The following is a 17,067-nucleotide window of genomic DNA, read 5'->3' as shown; positions in this document are numbered from 1 at the left end:
TAAACAAAACTCAACCTCCTCTGATATGGCCTGCAGGTTCCATAAGACCGGCCCTAGTTGAAGAAAGAGAACTCTGTGACTTGTTCATTTTGGTTTTCCTACTAGCTTCAAATCAGTTGTGACAACGAGACATGGGCACGAACAGCAATACGAACGAAAAACCCCCATGAACAGCCCGTTTGTCTGTTTGCGAACAAGCCGTTTGTGAGTCCCTGTTCCAAACGAACAAGTGGTCGTTGCAAAGCCTCGTTCATTATGTTCGGCAGCCGTTCATCAAGCCAGACAGTCTGGCGCCTTTCAATCAATTCCCCTGGCATCGGCAGGGACTGAACTCTGTCTGAACTCCTTCTGGCTTTCCTTCTGGCTTTAACCCTTCAGCTTTCAGCAGACAGTCCAGTTTTTGCCACTCAGAAGAGAAATAGACAGCAAAGGGGGGGACCCATGGATCATACCTTTCCCGGGGTGCAATCTCTCTGAAACTTGGGGGTTTCAGAGGACAGTGAGGACTATGTCCCCTGCAAATTTGGTGGGTATTGGACATTGGGAAGGTCAGTTTTGAAACCCCTCAAAGTAGCTTCCAACAGGCAGTCCAGTTTTTGCCACTGTGAAGAGAAAATGACAGCAAAGGAGGCAGCGCCGGCTCTCCCAGTGCAAGAGGGATGGAGAGAATCTCTCCGTCCCGCTGGAACCAAGAAGGAGCAGCCCCGCGGCACCGGCTCTGCCTGCTGTCAGAGGGACAGGGGGAGTCAGAGGGACAAGGGGAGTCTCTCCTCGTCAGAGGGACAAAGGGAGTCTCTCCTCGTCCCTCTGACAGCGGGCAGAAGTGGCCCTGTGGCGCTGCCGGTGGCTCTGCCTGCTGTCAGAGGGACAAGGAGATTTTCCTTGTCTCTCTGACAGCGGGCAGTAGGAGCCCCACGGCACCGGCTCTTCCCACTGTCAGAGGGACCAGGGGAGTCTCTCCTCATTCCTCTGACAGCGGGCAGAAGTGGCCCCATGGCAGCGCTGGTTCTGCCTGCTGTCAGAGGGATGAGGGGAGTCTCTCATCCCTCTGATAGTGGGCAGAAGCAGCCCCACGGCAGCACCGGCTTTGCCCGCTGTCAGAGGGATGAGACAAGCCTCCTCATCCCTCTGACAGCAGGCAGAAGTGGCCCCATGGCGCCGTCTGTGCCCACTGTCAGAGGGACGAAGAGAATCTCTCCGTCCCTCTCATACCCAGCAGCAGCAGCCCGGCATTGCTGGGGTGGGGCAGGGGGATGGGGGTGTTTAAACGGCCCTGCCCCTTGCACTTGGCAGGAAAGGGCTCTTTAAACTATCAGCTGACTGACGGCAAGGGGGAATCCCCCCTGTCACATGCCAGCTGATAGTTTAAAGGGATCTTTAAAGGGCCACAAACACAAACACCAAACGTTCGTTAAGGGGACATGTTAGCTTCTGTTGTTCATTGTTCATGGATGGCAATGAACAATGAACAGGGTGTTCACAATTTTTTCCCCATCTGTGCCCATGTCTAGTAGCAACTAGTTTGGGCTGCTCGCTGGGCTTTTATTAGACGTGCAAAGTTATGAGCGCAAAGATTTCTAGGAATTGTAGTTTGTCAGTGTTTTTGGTTCCTGAGGATGGTAGAACATGCTATTATTCCCAGGGATCTTCATAATAGAAACACCTTGCAGGGAATGTTTCATGGCGTAATGAAAGCCCAAGGAGCAGCTGCTGTCATGATGGGGTAGGTCCTGCCCCTGTCTTCCCATCACCCTGAGCAAAGTTCATTGGAGGAAGGGTCACTTGTTGGAGGAATGCTCCTCCTGAGTCTGGAAGAAAGCTCCTTGGTTGGATCCACCTCTTCTCATGTGCAAGCAAATGATCAAAAGAGAGGCTCCGTTGGATGAAAACTAGAGTTTCAGATAGAATAGGTTTAAATTATTGAGATTTTTATTAAGTCCTCGGCATCTGAACCAAAAAGTATGATTTATACTTACTTTCTGAACCAGGATTATAAAGCACAGTTCAAACCTGGTTGGCATGTGAACTAGCCCAATGATAACCTATCAGCCAACTGTGCTTTGTGTTAAATGACTATCAAGGAGGCTATACAAGTATATGCTTTTTTCATCTAGTGTCCAACCGTGATTGATAATTGCATATAAACCATCTCTGCAAAATTTCAGCTTTCTGGTCTTTGGCTTGGTTTTGTAACAGTAGATCAACAGTTTCTACTATGAAAAAAAAGTTCTTCCCTTATATATTTATTGCACTTTTCTGTGATTTCTAATTAGATATGTTCCTAGATTTTCACCTAGCACAATTCATATCCATCCTGTCAGACAAAGTTTGTGTACACTATCTTATTATCTAGACCATAATTTTCTGTGTCCTTCCTTTGTTGGGGGCTGTGTCAAAAGCCTTGCTAAAATCCAAACAATATATGTCCGGCACATTTCCTTCATCCACCCAGTTTCTAACTGCAGTGTAACACCAATCACATCAAAGCATTTGTTTATATATCTCTGTTACATTAGAGCAAATGTGAAGGTGTTGCTGCTGTGATTTTTATGATGGAGCCTCCTTATTAACTGGTGTTGTTGTTATATACATTGGAGGTAATTTGAGTCGTGGGAGACAATATTATCCAGCGGGAGCAGTGAGGTTGTAAAGACGAGTGGCATTATAGATCTTGAAAATAAAATAGGAAAGCCTCATGTGTTGTGTTGATGTGGAAAAAATATAAGCAAAACTTGCAAGCTGTATTCAAGACTCTCAGAATGTCAGCCTCAGATCTGCCTTAGCAAATAAATTATATATTTAGCAAAAGAAATTATTTGGGCAAGTCCTCTCAAAAGCTGCATGCTGTCAACTGTTCCTGTTCTTTGGGAACATAAACAGGATCTAGGGACAGCTTGTGCAAGAAAACAGTTGGAATACAGAATATCATAGTTTTTCTGCAGCCAGCTCGATTATCATTATCGGCCTATGTAGAAGAAGAGTGTCAAGAGGTATTGGGGAGAATGTTCAGTCCTTCTTCATCAGCAGCCTTAAAAATGATCTCCATTGCCAGTCCAGATCTTCTTAAAAACATCAGAACTGTGTTTCAGTGACTAGGCCTCTGCAGGACTTTCCAAAAATCTTAATGTATTGAAAAAATTAAAAGATTTTTTTGTGCACATCTTAATTAATAGCCACACTTCTTGTGAAAGATGCCGTTGCATTTATGTTATGCTCCCTATTTTATTCTGCTTGCATTCTGTTCTGAAATATTAACCAATCGTGCTAATACTTTGCTTGTTTCCTTGCTACTCTCACTTTTTATAAATGCCTGAAATAGAACAATGTATCTGTTCGGGCTCAAAACAAAACCTCTTCAAAATCTGAAAGATGCATTATTTGATGATGACAACTGGTTAACAGAGCAAAATGAGCTTTTGAAGAACACTGTATATGAATTACTGAACATGTTCATCTCAATATGATTTCACCTTTGCTGGTCATGAGTGAAGGCCCTAGTGAATTATGGAAGGAGTTTTAAGATAATATTCATATGCTGAGTTTTATTGAAATGACAGTGCAATTTTAAACATTTACACACTTCTAAGACCATTGATCTCTGTGGACTTAGAAGGGTGTAAGACTGCCTAGGCTGACACTGCACAGCAAGTACTAACTATAGTATTTTCCACACAGGGCTTTTTCCACATGCATGGTTAAAATACCTTGGTTCAGTCTTCAAATTGCTTCCCAGAGTTTATTGAGTTCTGCATGGTGAAGGCTACATCAGCTGCAGAATTGATTTCCCCCCAGGTTTTCAGGTGTCACACAGCTTTGCTCCTCTGTCTTTGGCTGCACTGTGGCTGGTCCCACTACCAACAGCCTCCTCTGCCTCTCCAGCCATGGCTGCCACTGCCTCCACCTCAACAGAGACCATATTTCGGCTGCAAGAAAGAGAAACTCTTGATCCTTGCCAGGATAGTGGGAGGAGGAGGGGCGTTGGTGGCTTGGACAGAGCCCTTGGCGAGAGGGACAGCTCAGGTAGAGAAAATGTTAACCCTCTGCTCAGCAGCCTTGCACCTGGCCTCCACTTTCCCTATGACCAAGTTGCTTGGGAACTCCAATGGCTCCCCCATGGCCTCCAAAGTGATAAGGGACTGAGGAGCTCTACTGAATTAATTATAATATGGGCTTTAAAAAGGCTTCCTACCTATATATTTAATTCTTAGGAATTCCCAATAAACATTAGATAGGCAGTAAAAAAAAGTTGCAATATTTTTTGTCTTACAAAACCCACATTGACCAAACTGCTTCTGTCGTCTTCCCCTAAAAAGCCCACAGCAGAAAGGAGGCATTTTTTACAGTGCCGAAATAAAAAACAGACTCCCTCAAGTGTAGAATTATAGAAGCCAAAAGTGGTTCCGATCCTCATGAGCTGAATATTCAGAAAACCCATTGTAGGTATGTAATGAGGAAAACACCTATATCTTAGCATCTCCCAAGAACAAGTGTAAGAATGAAATTCTAATCTCTGATTAATCATATGACTGTGTCTTCTGAGACAAATTCTAGGGAGAGTTTGTGGGTAACAATCCCACAATCTTTCTTTGGCTTCTGACATTAATATGAGATCCATGAGGTTAATATCTGGTCATAAACTGTCTTAACTATTTAGCTCTAATAATTATGAAATAGAGATTCTGTAGTTAAAGATCCATTTAGATAAAAATATTGCATTAGAAAAGCAGTAAATTTTCAGAAAATGATTTAACTGTATTGCAGTGGGTTTTTTCATATCAGAATTCTACAGTACCATCTCCCTCCCTATGTTCCTCCACGGCAGCTTCGCTCATCTGAACAGGGTCTCCTGCAGGTACCAGGCTGCACACAGGTGAAGTCAGCAGCAGCCCGTACACGGGCTTTCTCTGTGGTGGCCCCTATCCTGTGGAATGACCTGCCTGAGGAAGTCAGAAGAGCCCCCACTCTCCTGGCTTTTTGTAAATGATGCAAAACTGAACTATTCAAAAAGGCTTTTTACTCAAATGGGAGGGCTGCATTGTAGGGATAGTGTCTCAGGTGCTTCACTAACATGTTGGGGATCTTGACTTCATCACCATTTTTGCCTCATATATTATCTGCTGTTTAAATATGTATTCCTATGTACAACCATCACTCCATGCTGTCTAATGTTAGTCCTAGAATTGATTATGTTTTATGTATTGTCGAAGGCTTTCACGGCCGGAGAACGATGGTTGTTGTGGGTTTTCCGGGCTGTATTGCTGTGGTCTTGGCATTGTAGTTCCTGACGTTTCGCCAGCAGCTGTGGCTGGCATCTTCAGAGGACTGTGACACTGAGAGATCTCTGTCTTTTGGTGCTACACCTCTGAAGATGCCAGCCACAGCTGCTGGCGAAACGTCAGGAACTACAATGCCAAGACTACAATACAGCCCGGAAAACCCACAACAACCATGATTATGTTTTGCTTTGGTATCCTTGCTAATGCTATGTCTTTAAACTTGTATATGTTTACCTTACGGTATTGTATTGAAATGTACTTACTTGATACTGATTGTATTAACCTCATACTGTGTAATCCGCCTTGAGTCTCAGTGAGAAAGGCGGACTATAAATGACATAAATAAATAAATAAAGGTATGTATTGGAACAACAAAGTGATTTATATTTCAGCAGTCATGTGGTTTCTTAAACAGTTGTTCACAATCTGCAGCTGCTTAAAATCTGACCACTGGAAACTGTTGCACCAGGATGATGTGGTTCAGGGGACGTAGAACTTTTCATTAGCTTTATAACTCTATATGGCCTTAAAATAGTGTTGCCAGGTTTTAACTGGCAACTCCCTGGAGTTAGCATTATGCCAGCACACTGACATCACTTCCACTGAAAACTGAAAGTGATATCACTAAACACTTTAGAATTTGCAAAGCTATATGGTAAAACAATAGAGTTTTTGCAAATCCTAGAGTGTCCCATAACATCAGTTCTGATTTTTGCTAGAAGTGATGTCATCATGCCAGCATAATGCTGGTGCTTCTGACACCAGCAGGTAACACAGCAGATTGCTGGGAGTTTTCCTGCTATTATGTTATTGGGTGGGATCCAAAGTTATTCTTCCACTGACACAAGGAGTCTATAAATATGAGAAGAGATCCATCTCACAAAAAATTCTTTATAAATGTATAATTGGTCAAATGAACCAATAATTGAATGATTTCACAGAATGAAATTCTCCCCTTTCTTCATTACCTGAATCCTCTGATATCGCTTGAACAGATGTCCATAAAAGTTGGAAGAGTCCTTTGAACAGAGTAGGGTGGAGTGGGGATGAAGGTCATATCAAAGCAAAATTTGCACAATTCTGCCTTCTCCATAAGTACTTTTACAAATGGAGCAACAGCTCAGACAAGGGAGAGGGGTTTCTTAAATTTTGATTTTCTGTGTCTTGCTGCTGCCCCTCATATTTCATCCCACTCTGTTTCAGAGGGTTCTTTAACATTCAAGAGTATCTTTGGGGGAGGAACAAGAGTACAGGAGAACGGCAAAGGTATCAATTCTGTAAAGTCATTCTGTTCCCATTATGGATCCCAACTTTTAAAAAAATATATACCTAAATTTAGAAACTCTTTCTGTTCTTTGTTAGATTCAACTAATTAGATTCAATTAAAACCATTTGTTAAAATGATCTGATTCTCACAGTTTATTTTGACTTTCTGTGTAGCTGTTTGCTTTGTTGCTAATAAAGTTGCCACCGCTTGCTCTTGTTTTGACTTATAGTTAAGCACTAAATATAGGCTATACCATGGCAAGATGAGGATATGTTTAGTCTGACATGTCCAGAATTCTGTTTGTTACAATGGGTAGGAGGATCCAAAGAGCCACACAACAACTTCCAAGTGACCAAGAATACTCTGAGCTTGTGCTTCAAAACAGCAGCTCTGCATGCCACATGGTAAAGTTTTGAAATGGATCAACCTTTTACAAACAGTTCATCAAGTGGTACTGCAGTCTGCTGTTTAAAGTGATTTTTTTTAAAAAAAATTACCCAAATCTTTGATTCGCTTTTGGAATTCGATGTCAGCCAAACAGTGATAAATGCTGTAATTAAAGAATGTATATAGAGCAAATCCTGCCCTGAACATTTAGAATGAAATAGGGTAAGTGGCAAGAATGGTTTCAACATGCTTTTAGTTGTCCCAATGTAGGATGCCTATATGGCAGTAAAAGAGAAATCCAAAATTCTTGGTTTCACAAGTTTCTAATAACTCAGAATAAGACACTAAAAGTTCTCAAGTGCTTTTGGATAGAAAATCATTTTCTGTTTATTTGAAAACTGTGATTTTTCCAACCTTCTATAGGAACAGTAATACATTATGGGTTTGTGATACAGAAGAGTGTGTTACTTCAGTGGTTGCTGGTACATGATGATGAGCCTAAACTGAAAATCAAGACTGTGGATGTTTAAAATCAGAATGCAATCCAATTGCAGACTGCATTCTGCATGACTGTACATTTATTGTAGTCAGTGAGACATTGTGCACATGACTGCATGCAAGACTTTGACTTTAAACTTTTATAAGTCAGGATTCGTGTGGCTTTGCTCCTGATGGTGCACAAGCAGTACACATAAATGATTAAACTTGTACCAGATTTTTGTGCACCTTTTGTAACCTTCTTGAAGCAGCTTTTGTGGTACAGAACATGTATATGCCATGCCCATTCTCAGCTCTCTACTTGGTCATGTGATCTCTGACAGACCAACCTGCATATCCCTACAAAGCTGTGGGTGTGCAAAAGAGGAGGCAATTTTGTGAATAATAAATAAAAATATAGTTTTACATTTATGATGCTGCTGCTGTTGGTTTTGTTGTTGGTAATGCTCAAGATTCAGTTAACATATAGTACATTTTGGAATATATTTTTAGCTTTTTAATTATTAACCCCCTTCTTGTTTTATATGTTTGGTGTGTGTATGTAAAAAAAAAAGCATATGCATTTTAACTATTCTCAAAATATTTAGTTTTTTTATGTTTATAGCACAATAACCTCTGGAATGTTAACTGTATTCTGGTTGTGCATATTTTAAATATTTAACTTGGTACCCTTCCCTGCGGTAAAAACAAAAAAGCTCAAAACAGATTTTACTTTTTTTTTTTAACCTCTTGCAGGTCTGTTCTATAATATTGCACGATAAAGGTCATTTTAAACTCATTCTGAACAAAATTGTAGGTTATCACACCTTACTTACAACAGGTTGAAAGTAAAATGATTCTGTAAAACATATTTTAAAACATTTGGGGGGATTTGGGAATGACTACCATTACCATTGAGGCCAGTGGCAAATCTATAAAGCTTAAAGATTTCTTGCTTGTTGCTTGACACTGTTTTTAAAAGTACAGGTTCTCTTTCATTACAGCTTTGTTCTAAAATGTCCCTATTTTTTTGTGTTCAATATGCCACAGTCAGTGGTATGTAATTTCTTCTGTCTCTTTTAATTGTTATGCCTGATTCTTTTAATAAGTTAGATTGTTGATAGAAAGGTGCAGGAGGGGTTTTTCACCATGGTATTTGGGATCCTTTAATGCAGAGCTGTATTTTTCTATTCTGAATTGCCTCTTTATTTCCATTCTTCATTACAAACTGCTCTGGAAAGAGCTTTTCTAACTAAAAAAAAAGGCTATGCTTGACTGATAATGCATTGCTTTGGATGGTGAAACATTATGAAAGTTTAATTTTTAATTAAATCTGAAATACCAATTATAACTGAAAGAGATTTTAACCTGTTTCTTTTCAGAGTGCCTGAAGTTACATTTTAGATGCTGAAATCACTGCACCTTAAAAACAACACACACACAAAAAGATTGAGCTGCACTGCATTCCTGTAAGTAAAAGTCCCCTTTTAAGTTAACTATTGTCAAATTTTCTCTAATACAAAATTGTTAGCATAGTTACTGGACTTGGGAAAAGGTCAACTTGTCCTTGAATAGAGCTTAGAGATATTTCATATATAAAGTATATACTTTCGTAAATCAAAATTGTGCTGATTTTTAGCATGTTTTAAGACAGATCCGGAACGGCTAAATCTGCCCTGCTGGCAGTTCAAATTTTATTAGTAATGGCAAAGAGCTTGGTCTTCATGAACATATATTTCCTATCACAAACAATTCATACACTTTGTCGCAAAGTAGGAAGTTTCTGATGGCATCAGAAATGGTATTCTTTCCTCTTTCTGATGTCATAAGTGGTCATTGTTACTTGATGTAATGGAAATTTTAAAAAGGAGGAAGGGCCTCTTGTGATATCACCACGTGATGTTGCTGCCTCAAAACAATGGCGGCTGCATAGTTCCTTGGATTATCTGTTTATGCATTGATGCTCATCTGATTTCTATTGTGACAGAGAACAGTCAAAATAAGCATATGTTTCCTCTATTAATGAGACAAGGGACTGTTTGTAAGAGTCCTGTTATCATATGAAGATATAATAATTTACATTTCTGTGACCAAACTTAAATGGTCATTGCTTTTATTCTGCCTCTAGAGCGATGTTTCATAACCTTTTTTCTATGGTGGAATATCTAAATTAATTTTTCAAATCCTGATGAATTCCTATGAAAATGTTTACATGCCAGGAAAAGTTGATGGCAGGGAGCATAATTCAATTACGGCTAAATTATTGTCAAGAAGAGGTTATATGTACGTGTGTGCTGCGCACGCAGAGAGAGGAAGTCAGCTTTCATAACCTTAATAATCATGATAGTTTGAGGGCTATTTGGGATTTCTTACAGCATTTCAAATTTTACTTATTTTTTCCACAATTTTTCACAGAACCTCTGACAGTGCCCTAAGGAGCCCCAGGGTCCTGCAGAACCCTGTTTGGGAAACACTGCTCTATAGTATCAACTCACATGGTGAACATCTTGTGCTTTTTGCCTCCTCCCCATCCTAGCGGACATGTGTTTGTGCTCTGTGCACTGTATCACTTTCAGTCAGTTCGCTCTCAGTTTTTTCTTTCTCTGTATGATTTGCCTCCTGAACACAACCTCTCTGATCCAGAATGCTTGGTTTACATTTTCCCCTTATCTTTCATTGCCCTGCCTGATCTTCGTAGACTTCATTCTTTTTGGTCTTGCCTTTTTTAATGTCATGTCTTTAGTACTTCTAATTTTGTGGCCCTCTTGTATTTTGCTTCTTCAGAGACTTCTTCCTTTCACCGCATCTTCAACCCTTCCAGGACCTCAAGACCAATTATCATTATTTTATCCTTCCTTTCCCTGTCCTTTCCTTGTTTGATCCTGTATGACTTTCCTTTAACAAATTTCTTGCTTTCACTGGGTACATAATCGATATCTGTGCCACAATCAGGAGACTCACTGACAAAAGGATGAGGACGGTTGCCATGGCTACCACTCCCTTCATACACCTGTCTTTGGGTTGGCAACTAAGGGTGAAATCCCATGCATACTTCTAAGGAGCAAGTCCTGTTTAAATCAAGGGGACTTAATTCCGAGTAAACACACTGCAGTATATACTCTGCCTCTAATTCAGTATTGTCTAATCTAACTGGCTTTTTATGGTCTCATGCAGGGAAAGGACTTTCTTGGCATCTTCTGCCTGTAAATTTTAAAGTGGGAGATTAAACCTGGGACCTTTTGTATGTAAAGCATATGTTGTGTATTACTAAGTGATGACTTTTCCTCTGAATGCACAGACTTAAGGTGTAAAATTATGAGTAGCCAGATATAGCTAAGTTTGCCAACCTCCAGGTGGGACCCGGAGATCTCCTGGAATTACCACTGGTTTTTCAGATTACAGAGATTATTGCTCCTTTGGAGGCTGGACTCTGTGGTATTATACCCTGCTACAATCTTTCCCCAAACTCCATGGTCCTCAGGCTCCATCCCCAAATCACAAGGAATTTCCCACCCCAGAGTTGGCAACCCTAGATATAGCCCTGATGACTCCAGTTATTGATTCTGGATAACTCTTAATTCTGTTTTGTTCCTCAGTACTACAGCCTTGGTTTACCACTAATTTTTCCCTTTGGTTGGATGAAAGTTTTTTTAACAGGAGAATGACCACATCCATGCATTAGTCTATTTTTGTTTTGTTTTGTTTTGTTGCAATACATATGTTGGCAAATAGAAATGAAAAATATCTTGACACAACCATTCGCCCACTACGCGGTACCTAGTGGTTTTGTACATCCGTTAGTATTGACCTGTATGTTTGAATGTGCACCATGAGGATCAACTCTAATTTCTGAGCCTGCTTTATTGCAGCTGAAAATCACAGGCAACCTAGCTGAGTAGCCAAAGGAATCCGTTTTCCAAATTTAAGTAATTAAATATAAACAGAGCAGTACTTTATGCATAGATCTTATTACACAATAGAAGCTTATGAAATGCTACAAACCAAAATCTGTTTTTCTAGCTAAAGGTCAAAATGTACAGCTGGGTAATGAAACCCAGATCATCCTAAGTTCTTCCCATGTTGCATCTCTGTTACATATCAAAATGTTATGCTTTAACAGTTACTTCTTTAAAGATCTTTAAGAGGCTAGAGATACAGAATACCACAGCTCCATACTTGTCCCATCCAGCATGGGATGGGGAATATTATACTGTTTTCTGTACAAACTTATGTCACCCAGTACTCCTCCTTATCCCTTGTTGTTCTGACCTTCAGGAGATGAATGGGCTGCTGAAGAAAAATCTGAAAACAAGGTATCAGTTGCTCTTTGAGGACAATCATTTAACGGTGAGCAACAACCATAACTTTGGAAGCCAGGTTCATGGCAGAAGCCTCCACACCAAGCTACACTAATTCATTTCATTTTGGGAGCAGAGCCTGCATGTATGCTTTTTATGTGCACAAGAACCTACCATACATGTGTACATGCATAGACCCTACTTAAATGATGCACACAAGTCAGAAGCACTGGAGCCCACTACTGGAATCCTGCTTCCTATATTACATTGTGTCAAGACCCAAATAGTGGCCTCAAAAGAGCGAATGGATTTTTGTAATTAAAAAAGAAAATGCTAAATGTTAGAGGGAAAGGTCAGAGGTAGGATTCTAGAATATTTGCCATTTTCATTTTACAGAATGATTACCCACCCACTCTATTTTTGCCTTGTCCATATCTCCTTCCCATGTCTCCTTATGGTTTTATTCCCCATCCTCAGCATTTCTTATGAATCCCAACATTTCCTTCTAAATTTCTCTCATGAAAACTTTCATATAATTTTGTATTAAACAAAAAGAAACTATCCAAAACTATGCAAAATGTGAAACACACCCATAGTAAGAAACTACATAGCATGTTTTTATGTGCTTAATTTATGTAAGTGTTGAATTCATTGGGACCTTTCAGTGTCTATTCCTAAACAAATGGGTTTATTAAAAAAAGTAATGATCTCAGTGACTTTTTATTTTAAGAACTATTTTTATAGTATGATTTCTGTAAAAGTCATGTGACTGCAAGTGATCCCATTGAAAGAATTCTGCATGAGTGAGGTAAAAGATCATAAAGCTTGCTTAGGTTCTGTGGATAGGATATTGGTTTGTTTTTTGCTAAAATGAAGGATTCTAAAAGTTAAATGCAAATATATGTTGTATACTAAAACAGAAAATGCTAATTTAATAAATAGAAACAGAATGTGAAAAATATGATTTATAGTTTGGGGCCCAGATAGTATTTTGTTGCTGACCTCTGACTAATTAAACAAACAAACAATTCCGGGAATATGTATATATCTAACAATTTTTTATATTCTTATAGTGCAAAGTGCAAAGTGCAAAATATAGTGCATGATTATATATACAATAATAAATATACAATAAATGCAATAAAATATTAATGTCTCTGTCCCAACATGCAATAAATATAGTAAAAATACAGAATTTGATACTAATGGTTATGAAGTATATTTTTCAAAGGAACAATGTCCATGAATTAATTAAGATGAAAATATAGCAGCATGCAGGTTTCCTCAGATAGAGCTCCAATGTAGACGTGTGGGAGGCATGAGATGGCAAGCTCCAGTCCACACTGCAAATAAGTCCAAAAGTGCCGACGGGATTATGCGTGCATATTTATACAATTCCCGTTTCGTATAATATACTTCTTCATGGGCACAATAAATATGGACAGCCCCCACTTCACCGGTAGCTCCAATATTGCTGCTTATACCATTCTGATTCCATTCAATTTCAAAAAGCATGAATTGACAGGTCTAGTGACCTCTGACTAATTGGCATGTATCTAGCCATCCATGGACTTCACAGAGGGAACTTTCCTGCTTTCCCTTCCCTCTGCAGTCCACTAAGCCTCCTCTTCCAAATTTTGTCCTTGGGGTCAATAGACGCTCAAGAACAGCACTTAGTGCTAAGGAACAGACAGTGAGTGGCTCAGACTCTGCAGTGGGAGAATGAATTAGCGGGCATCATGCCCCCTCTCCAAAGGCTGCATGGTTGGATAGATGCCAGTCTGTTATGTACGGTCAAGTCACTTCTGATGTATGATGACCACTTGAATTACCGACCTCCAGAACATCCTGTCATTGACAGCCTTGCTCTGGTCTTGCAAAGGGAAGGCTGTGGCTTTCTTCATCTAGTCAATCGATCTCATGCTGAGTCTTCTTTTCCTACTGCCATCAACTTTCCTAGCATTATTGTCTTCTCCAGTGAGTGTTGTCTTCTCATGATGTGGCCAAAGTACAGTAGCCTCAGTTTCATCATTTTAGTTTTTAGAAAATTCAGACTTGATTTGATTTAGAACCCATTTATTTATTTATTTTGCAGTCCATGGTATCTGTAAAACGCTCATCCAACACCACTTTTCAAATGGATCAATTTTCTTCCTATCCACGCAGATGTCATTTCTGTAGAGTAATAAGTAGTACTGAAAAGTGGTTTCTGACTAGCATATATTATGTGGAATATAAATTCAGAGATTGCACAAAAACCGTTTCTAGACTTTACATACCCTGCACTGACTGTCATATTGAGTACTACGTTAAAACCTAGGGCTGGAATTGGCAGAACATTACCCAGTTTTAATAATAATCTATAGTGCTTTACAGCCACTATGTTAAGATGCAACTAGATATGAAACTGGTTGATCCATTAGAGCTCTGTGATCAAAATATAAATATCAGCTAAGGGGGTTCCTTGATTCAAATCAGAGCTGCAGCACTGGTGGAAGAAAGTGTAACCTTTTCTCTAGTGCTGTTTTCCCAATGCAGATTCTTCCTTTCCCAATTTGTATACATTACTGGTGCATTTTTTTCTCTCTGGTACAAATATCTTTGGGGATGCTTGAAAATAATGTCAATAGTTCAACCAGAAAGGTTGACTCTTAATAGCCCAGCTCAGCAGACTCACTAGAGAATCCCTGTGGCTGCTCTTTGTTTTTTTTCCCTGTGAGGGATCCAGTTGTGGATCTTCCATTGCCACTGGTAATTTCATTGTAAGTAGGGTGGTACAGTATTGGGGTGAGAGAGAATGGAGTAGTAGGACTGGTGGTACTAGAAATGAATAAGGAGATGCTGCAGTTCTCAGAAGGAAAAGAAAGAAGCAAGTAATCCCAGAAAGGACTATGGGGAAATCCAGGAAGGCGGAGTATGGAGATGTTAAATCAGTATGGAGCCTGCAGGAAGAAAGAAGGAATTAAGTGGGGCAGCATGGAGGTCAAGGAAAGGTCCAGATCAGAATGCAGATCAAGCATTGATAAAGGTCAGCTTAGGCTAGCCCCCACCAGGAGCTGCCATGTTATGAAAATGGAAGAATGCAGTGTAAGTATGTATGAATGTACAGAGCCAGTTATAAAGCTAAAGAAGAGTACATGGAGATATGGTATGGCTCAGTGCCCTTCTACCCTACATCACATCCTGAGCCATGCTGGTAGTGGAGCTAGGAAAATAAGCCCCCCTTTGCCACTGATGTTGTGCAATGCCAGGTCCATAAATATTAAAACCACAACACTGCATGATTTTTTTTGCAGGGATTGATTATGTAGGCCTAGTGTGGGGTGCCGAGGAGAGTCTGGCTATCTGTCTGGTGTACCAACCACCTAGCACACCAGCAGATACCCTGTTGCGCCTGCTGGAGGTGGTGGCGGGATATGTTGGTGTACCCCAGGTTGGTGGTGCTGGGGGACTTCAGTGTCCACATCGATGATGCTGCCTCCACGCAGGCTGTGGACCTGGTGTCTTCCATGGCAGCACTGGGACTCTACCAATTTGTGTAGGCCTCTACACATAAAGCGGGCCAGATGCTAGATTTGATCTTTGAGATGGGGATCGGTGTGGTTCTGGAAGCAGTAGAATCAGTGCCATGGTCAGACCACTTGGTCCTGAAGGCTCGATTAATGTGCTGCCACTCCCACCAAGGGCGGTAAGCTAATTTATGCTAATTTATGCTCGCCTGTGGAGACTTATGGATCCAATCGGTTTTCAGAATGCTCTGTAGGATCCAAAGCTCAGTGGTGGTTCGTTGGATGAGCTGGTGGAGGACTGGCAAGTTCGGCGCTCTGAAGCCATAGATGAAATCATTCCCTGTCGCCCACTTCGCCCTTGTGCCCGACAAACTCCTTGGTATACAGAGGAGCTACGACGGAAGAAGCGGGAGCTAAGATGGCTTGAGCAAGTGTGGCGGCGATCTCATGACGAAGAGGCAAGATCATCTCATAGGATGCTTATGAAATCCTATGAGGTGGCAGCGAAGGCTGTGAAGAAGGATTTCTACACAGCCTCCATCATATCAGCTAGCTCACACCCAGCAAAACTGTTTAATGTGGTTTGCTTGTTGGTCTCTCTGTCAGAGAAAGACTGTCAAAATTTGAATTCGGATATTAGCTGTGAGGCTTTTGAGAGCTTTTTTGCTTATAAAATTTTGTCTCTCTGATGCGATTTGCCAGCCACGATTGATACAGTATATGAATGACAGACCCTTTGGATGTCTACTGGCCAATATTTAATCATTTCAGTCAGCTCTGTGAGGATGGGATTGACAGAACCCTGTGAGCGGAGAGGCCTAACACGTGCCTCCTGGACCTGTGCCCATCGTGGCTGGTAAAGGCTGGTTCCGATGGACGGGGTTCTCTGGAGGCTATTGTTAACTTATCCTTAGACGCCAGGGTTTTCCCTGGGGCACTAAAGGTGGCCATGGTGAGGCTTCTCCTAAAGAAACCACCTTTGGACCCCGCTGACCCAACCAACCACAGCTCAGTTTCATACTTCCCATTCCTGGGTAAGGTGATTGAGTGGGTGATGGTGCAGGGGTTCCTGAATGATACCTCAGCCCTAGATCCCTTCCAGTCCACTTTCTGCTCAGAGCATGAGACAGAAACATTGCTGGTCGCCCTCACAGACAATCTTCACAGGCATCTAGATCGAGGTGGATCAGCGCTGCTGATATTGCTGGACCTTTCAGCAGCATTCAATATGGGCGATTACAATCTTTTGACCCACCACCTCTCCGATGTGGGGATGCAAAGGACTGCCATACAGTGGCTTTTCTCTTTTCTCCACGGTCAGGGACAGAATGTGGCGCTAGAGGAGAATCTGTCATCCCACCACCCTGTGGTGTGCAGTGTCCCACTGGGGGCAAAACTCTCCCCATTACTGTTTAGCATCTATATGTGCCCCCTTGCCCAGTTGGTGTGAAGTTTCAGACTTGGGTGTCATCAGTATGCAGATGACACCCAGTTGTACCTGATAATGGATGGCCCAACTCGGCCCTGGATGTCCTGGAGTATGCTTTTGAAGCTGTGACTGGTTGGCTGAAGCAGAGTCGACTTTAATTAAACCCTACAAAGATGGAGGTTCTGCACTTGAGTCACAGGTGTTTAGGTTCTGGACTCCAGCTTCCAACCATCGATGGGGTGCTGCTTACACCAGTTCTGATGGTTAGGAGCTTGGGGGTGATCCTGGATGCCTCCTTGAAAATGGAGGCGCAGGTCGCAGCAGTTGCCAGGTCCTCTTTCTTCCACCTACGACGGACCAGGCAGCTTGTCCCTTACCTCTTGACCCATGACTTAACTACAGTGATCCAGGCAATGGTCGTCTC

At 41.3% G+C, this 17,067-nt stretch overlaps 1 long non-coding RNA gene across 2 annotated transcripts in view; it reads left to right on the top strand.

Moving 5' to 3' along the window:
• The window catches only part of LOC129326670 (uncharacterized), a 198,763-nt gene that overhangs the window by 82,822 nt on the left and 98,874 nt on the right, over positions 1–17,067 (top strand). Inside the window, exons 2-3 of one of the 2 annotated variants that reach the window (XR_008596720.1) lie at positions 8,790–8,876; positions 11,683–11,799. This is a non-coding gene — a long non-coding RNA (uncharacterized LOC129326670). Of the gene's footprint in view, positions 1–8,789; positions 8,877–11,682; positions 11,800–17,067 lie in introns of those variants that run through there. The other variant, XR_008596719.1, reaches the window with a different exon arrangement.

This window comes from Eublepharis macularius, chromosome 3 (genome assembly GCF_028583425.1).
Source record: "Eublepharis macularius isolate TG4126 chromosome 3, MPM_Emac_v1.0, whole genome shotgun sequence".
NCBI lineage: Eukaryota > Metazoa > Chordata > Lepidosauria > Squamata > Eublepharidae > Eublepharis > Eublepharis macularius.
Note: the sequence above shows the minus strand (reverse complement) of the source record. Positions and strands in the feature narration are given on the sequence as shown.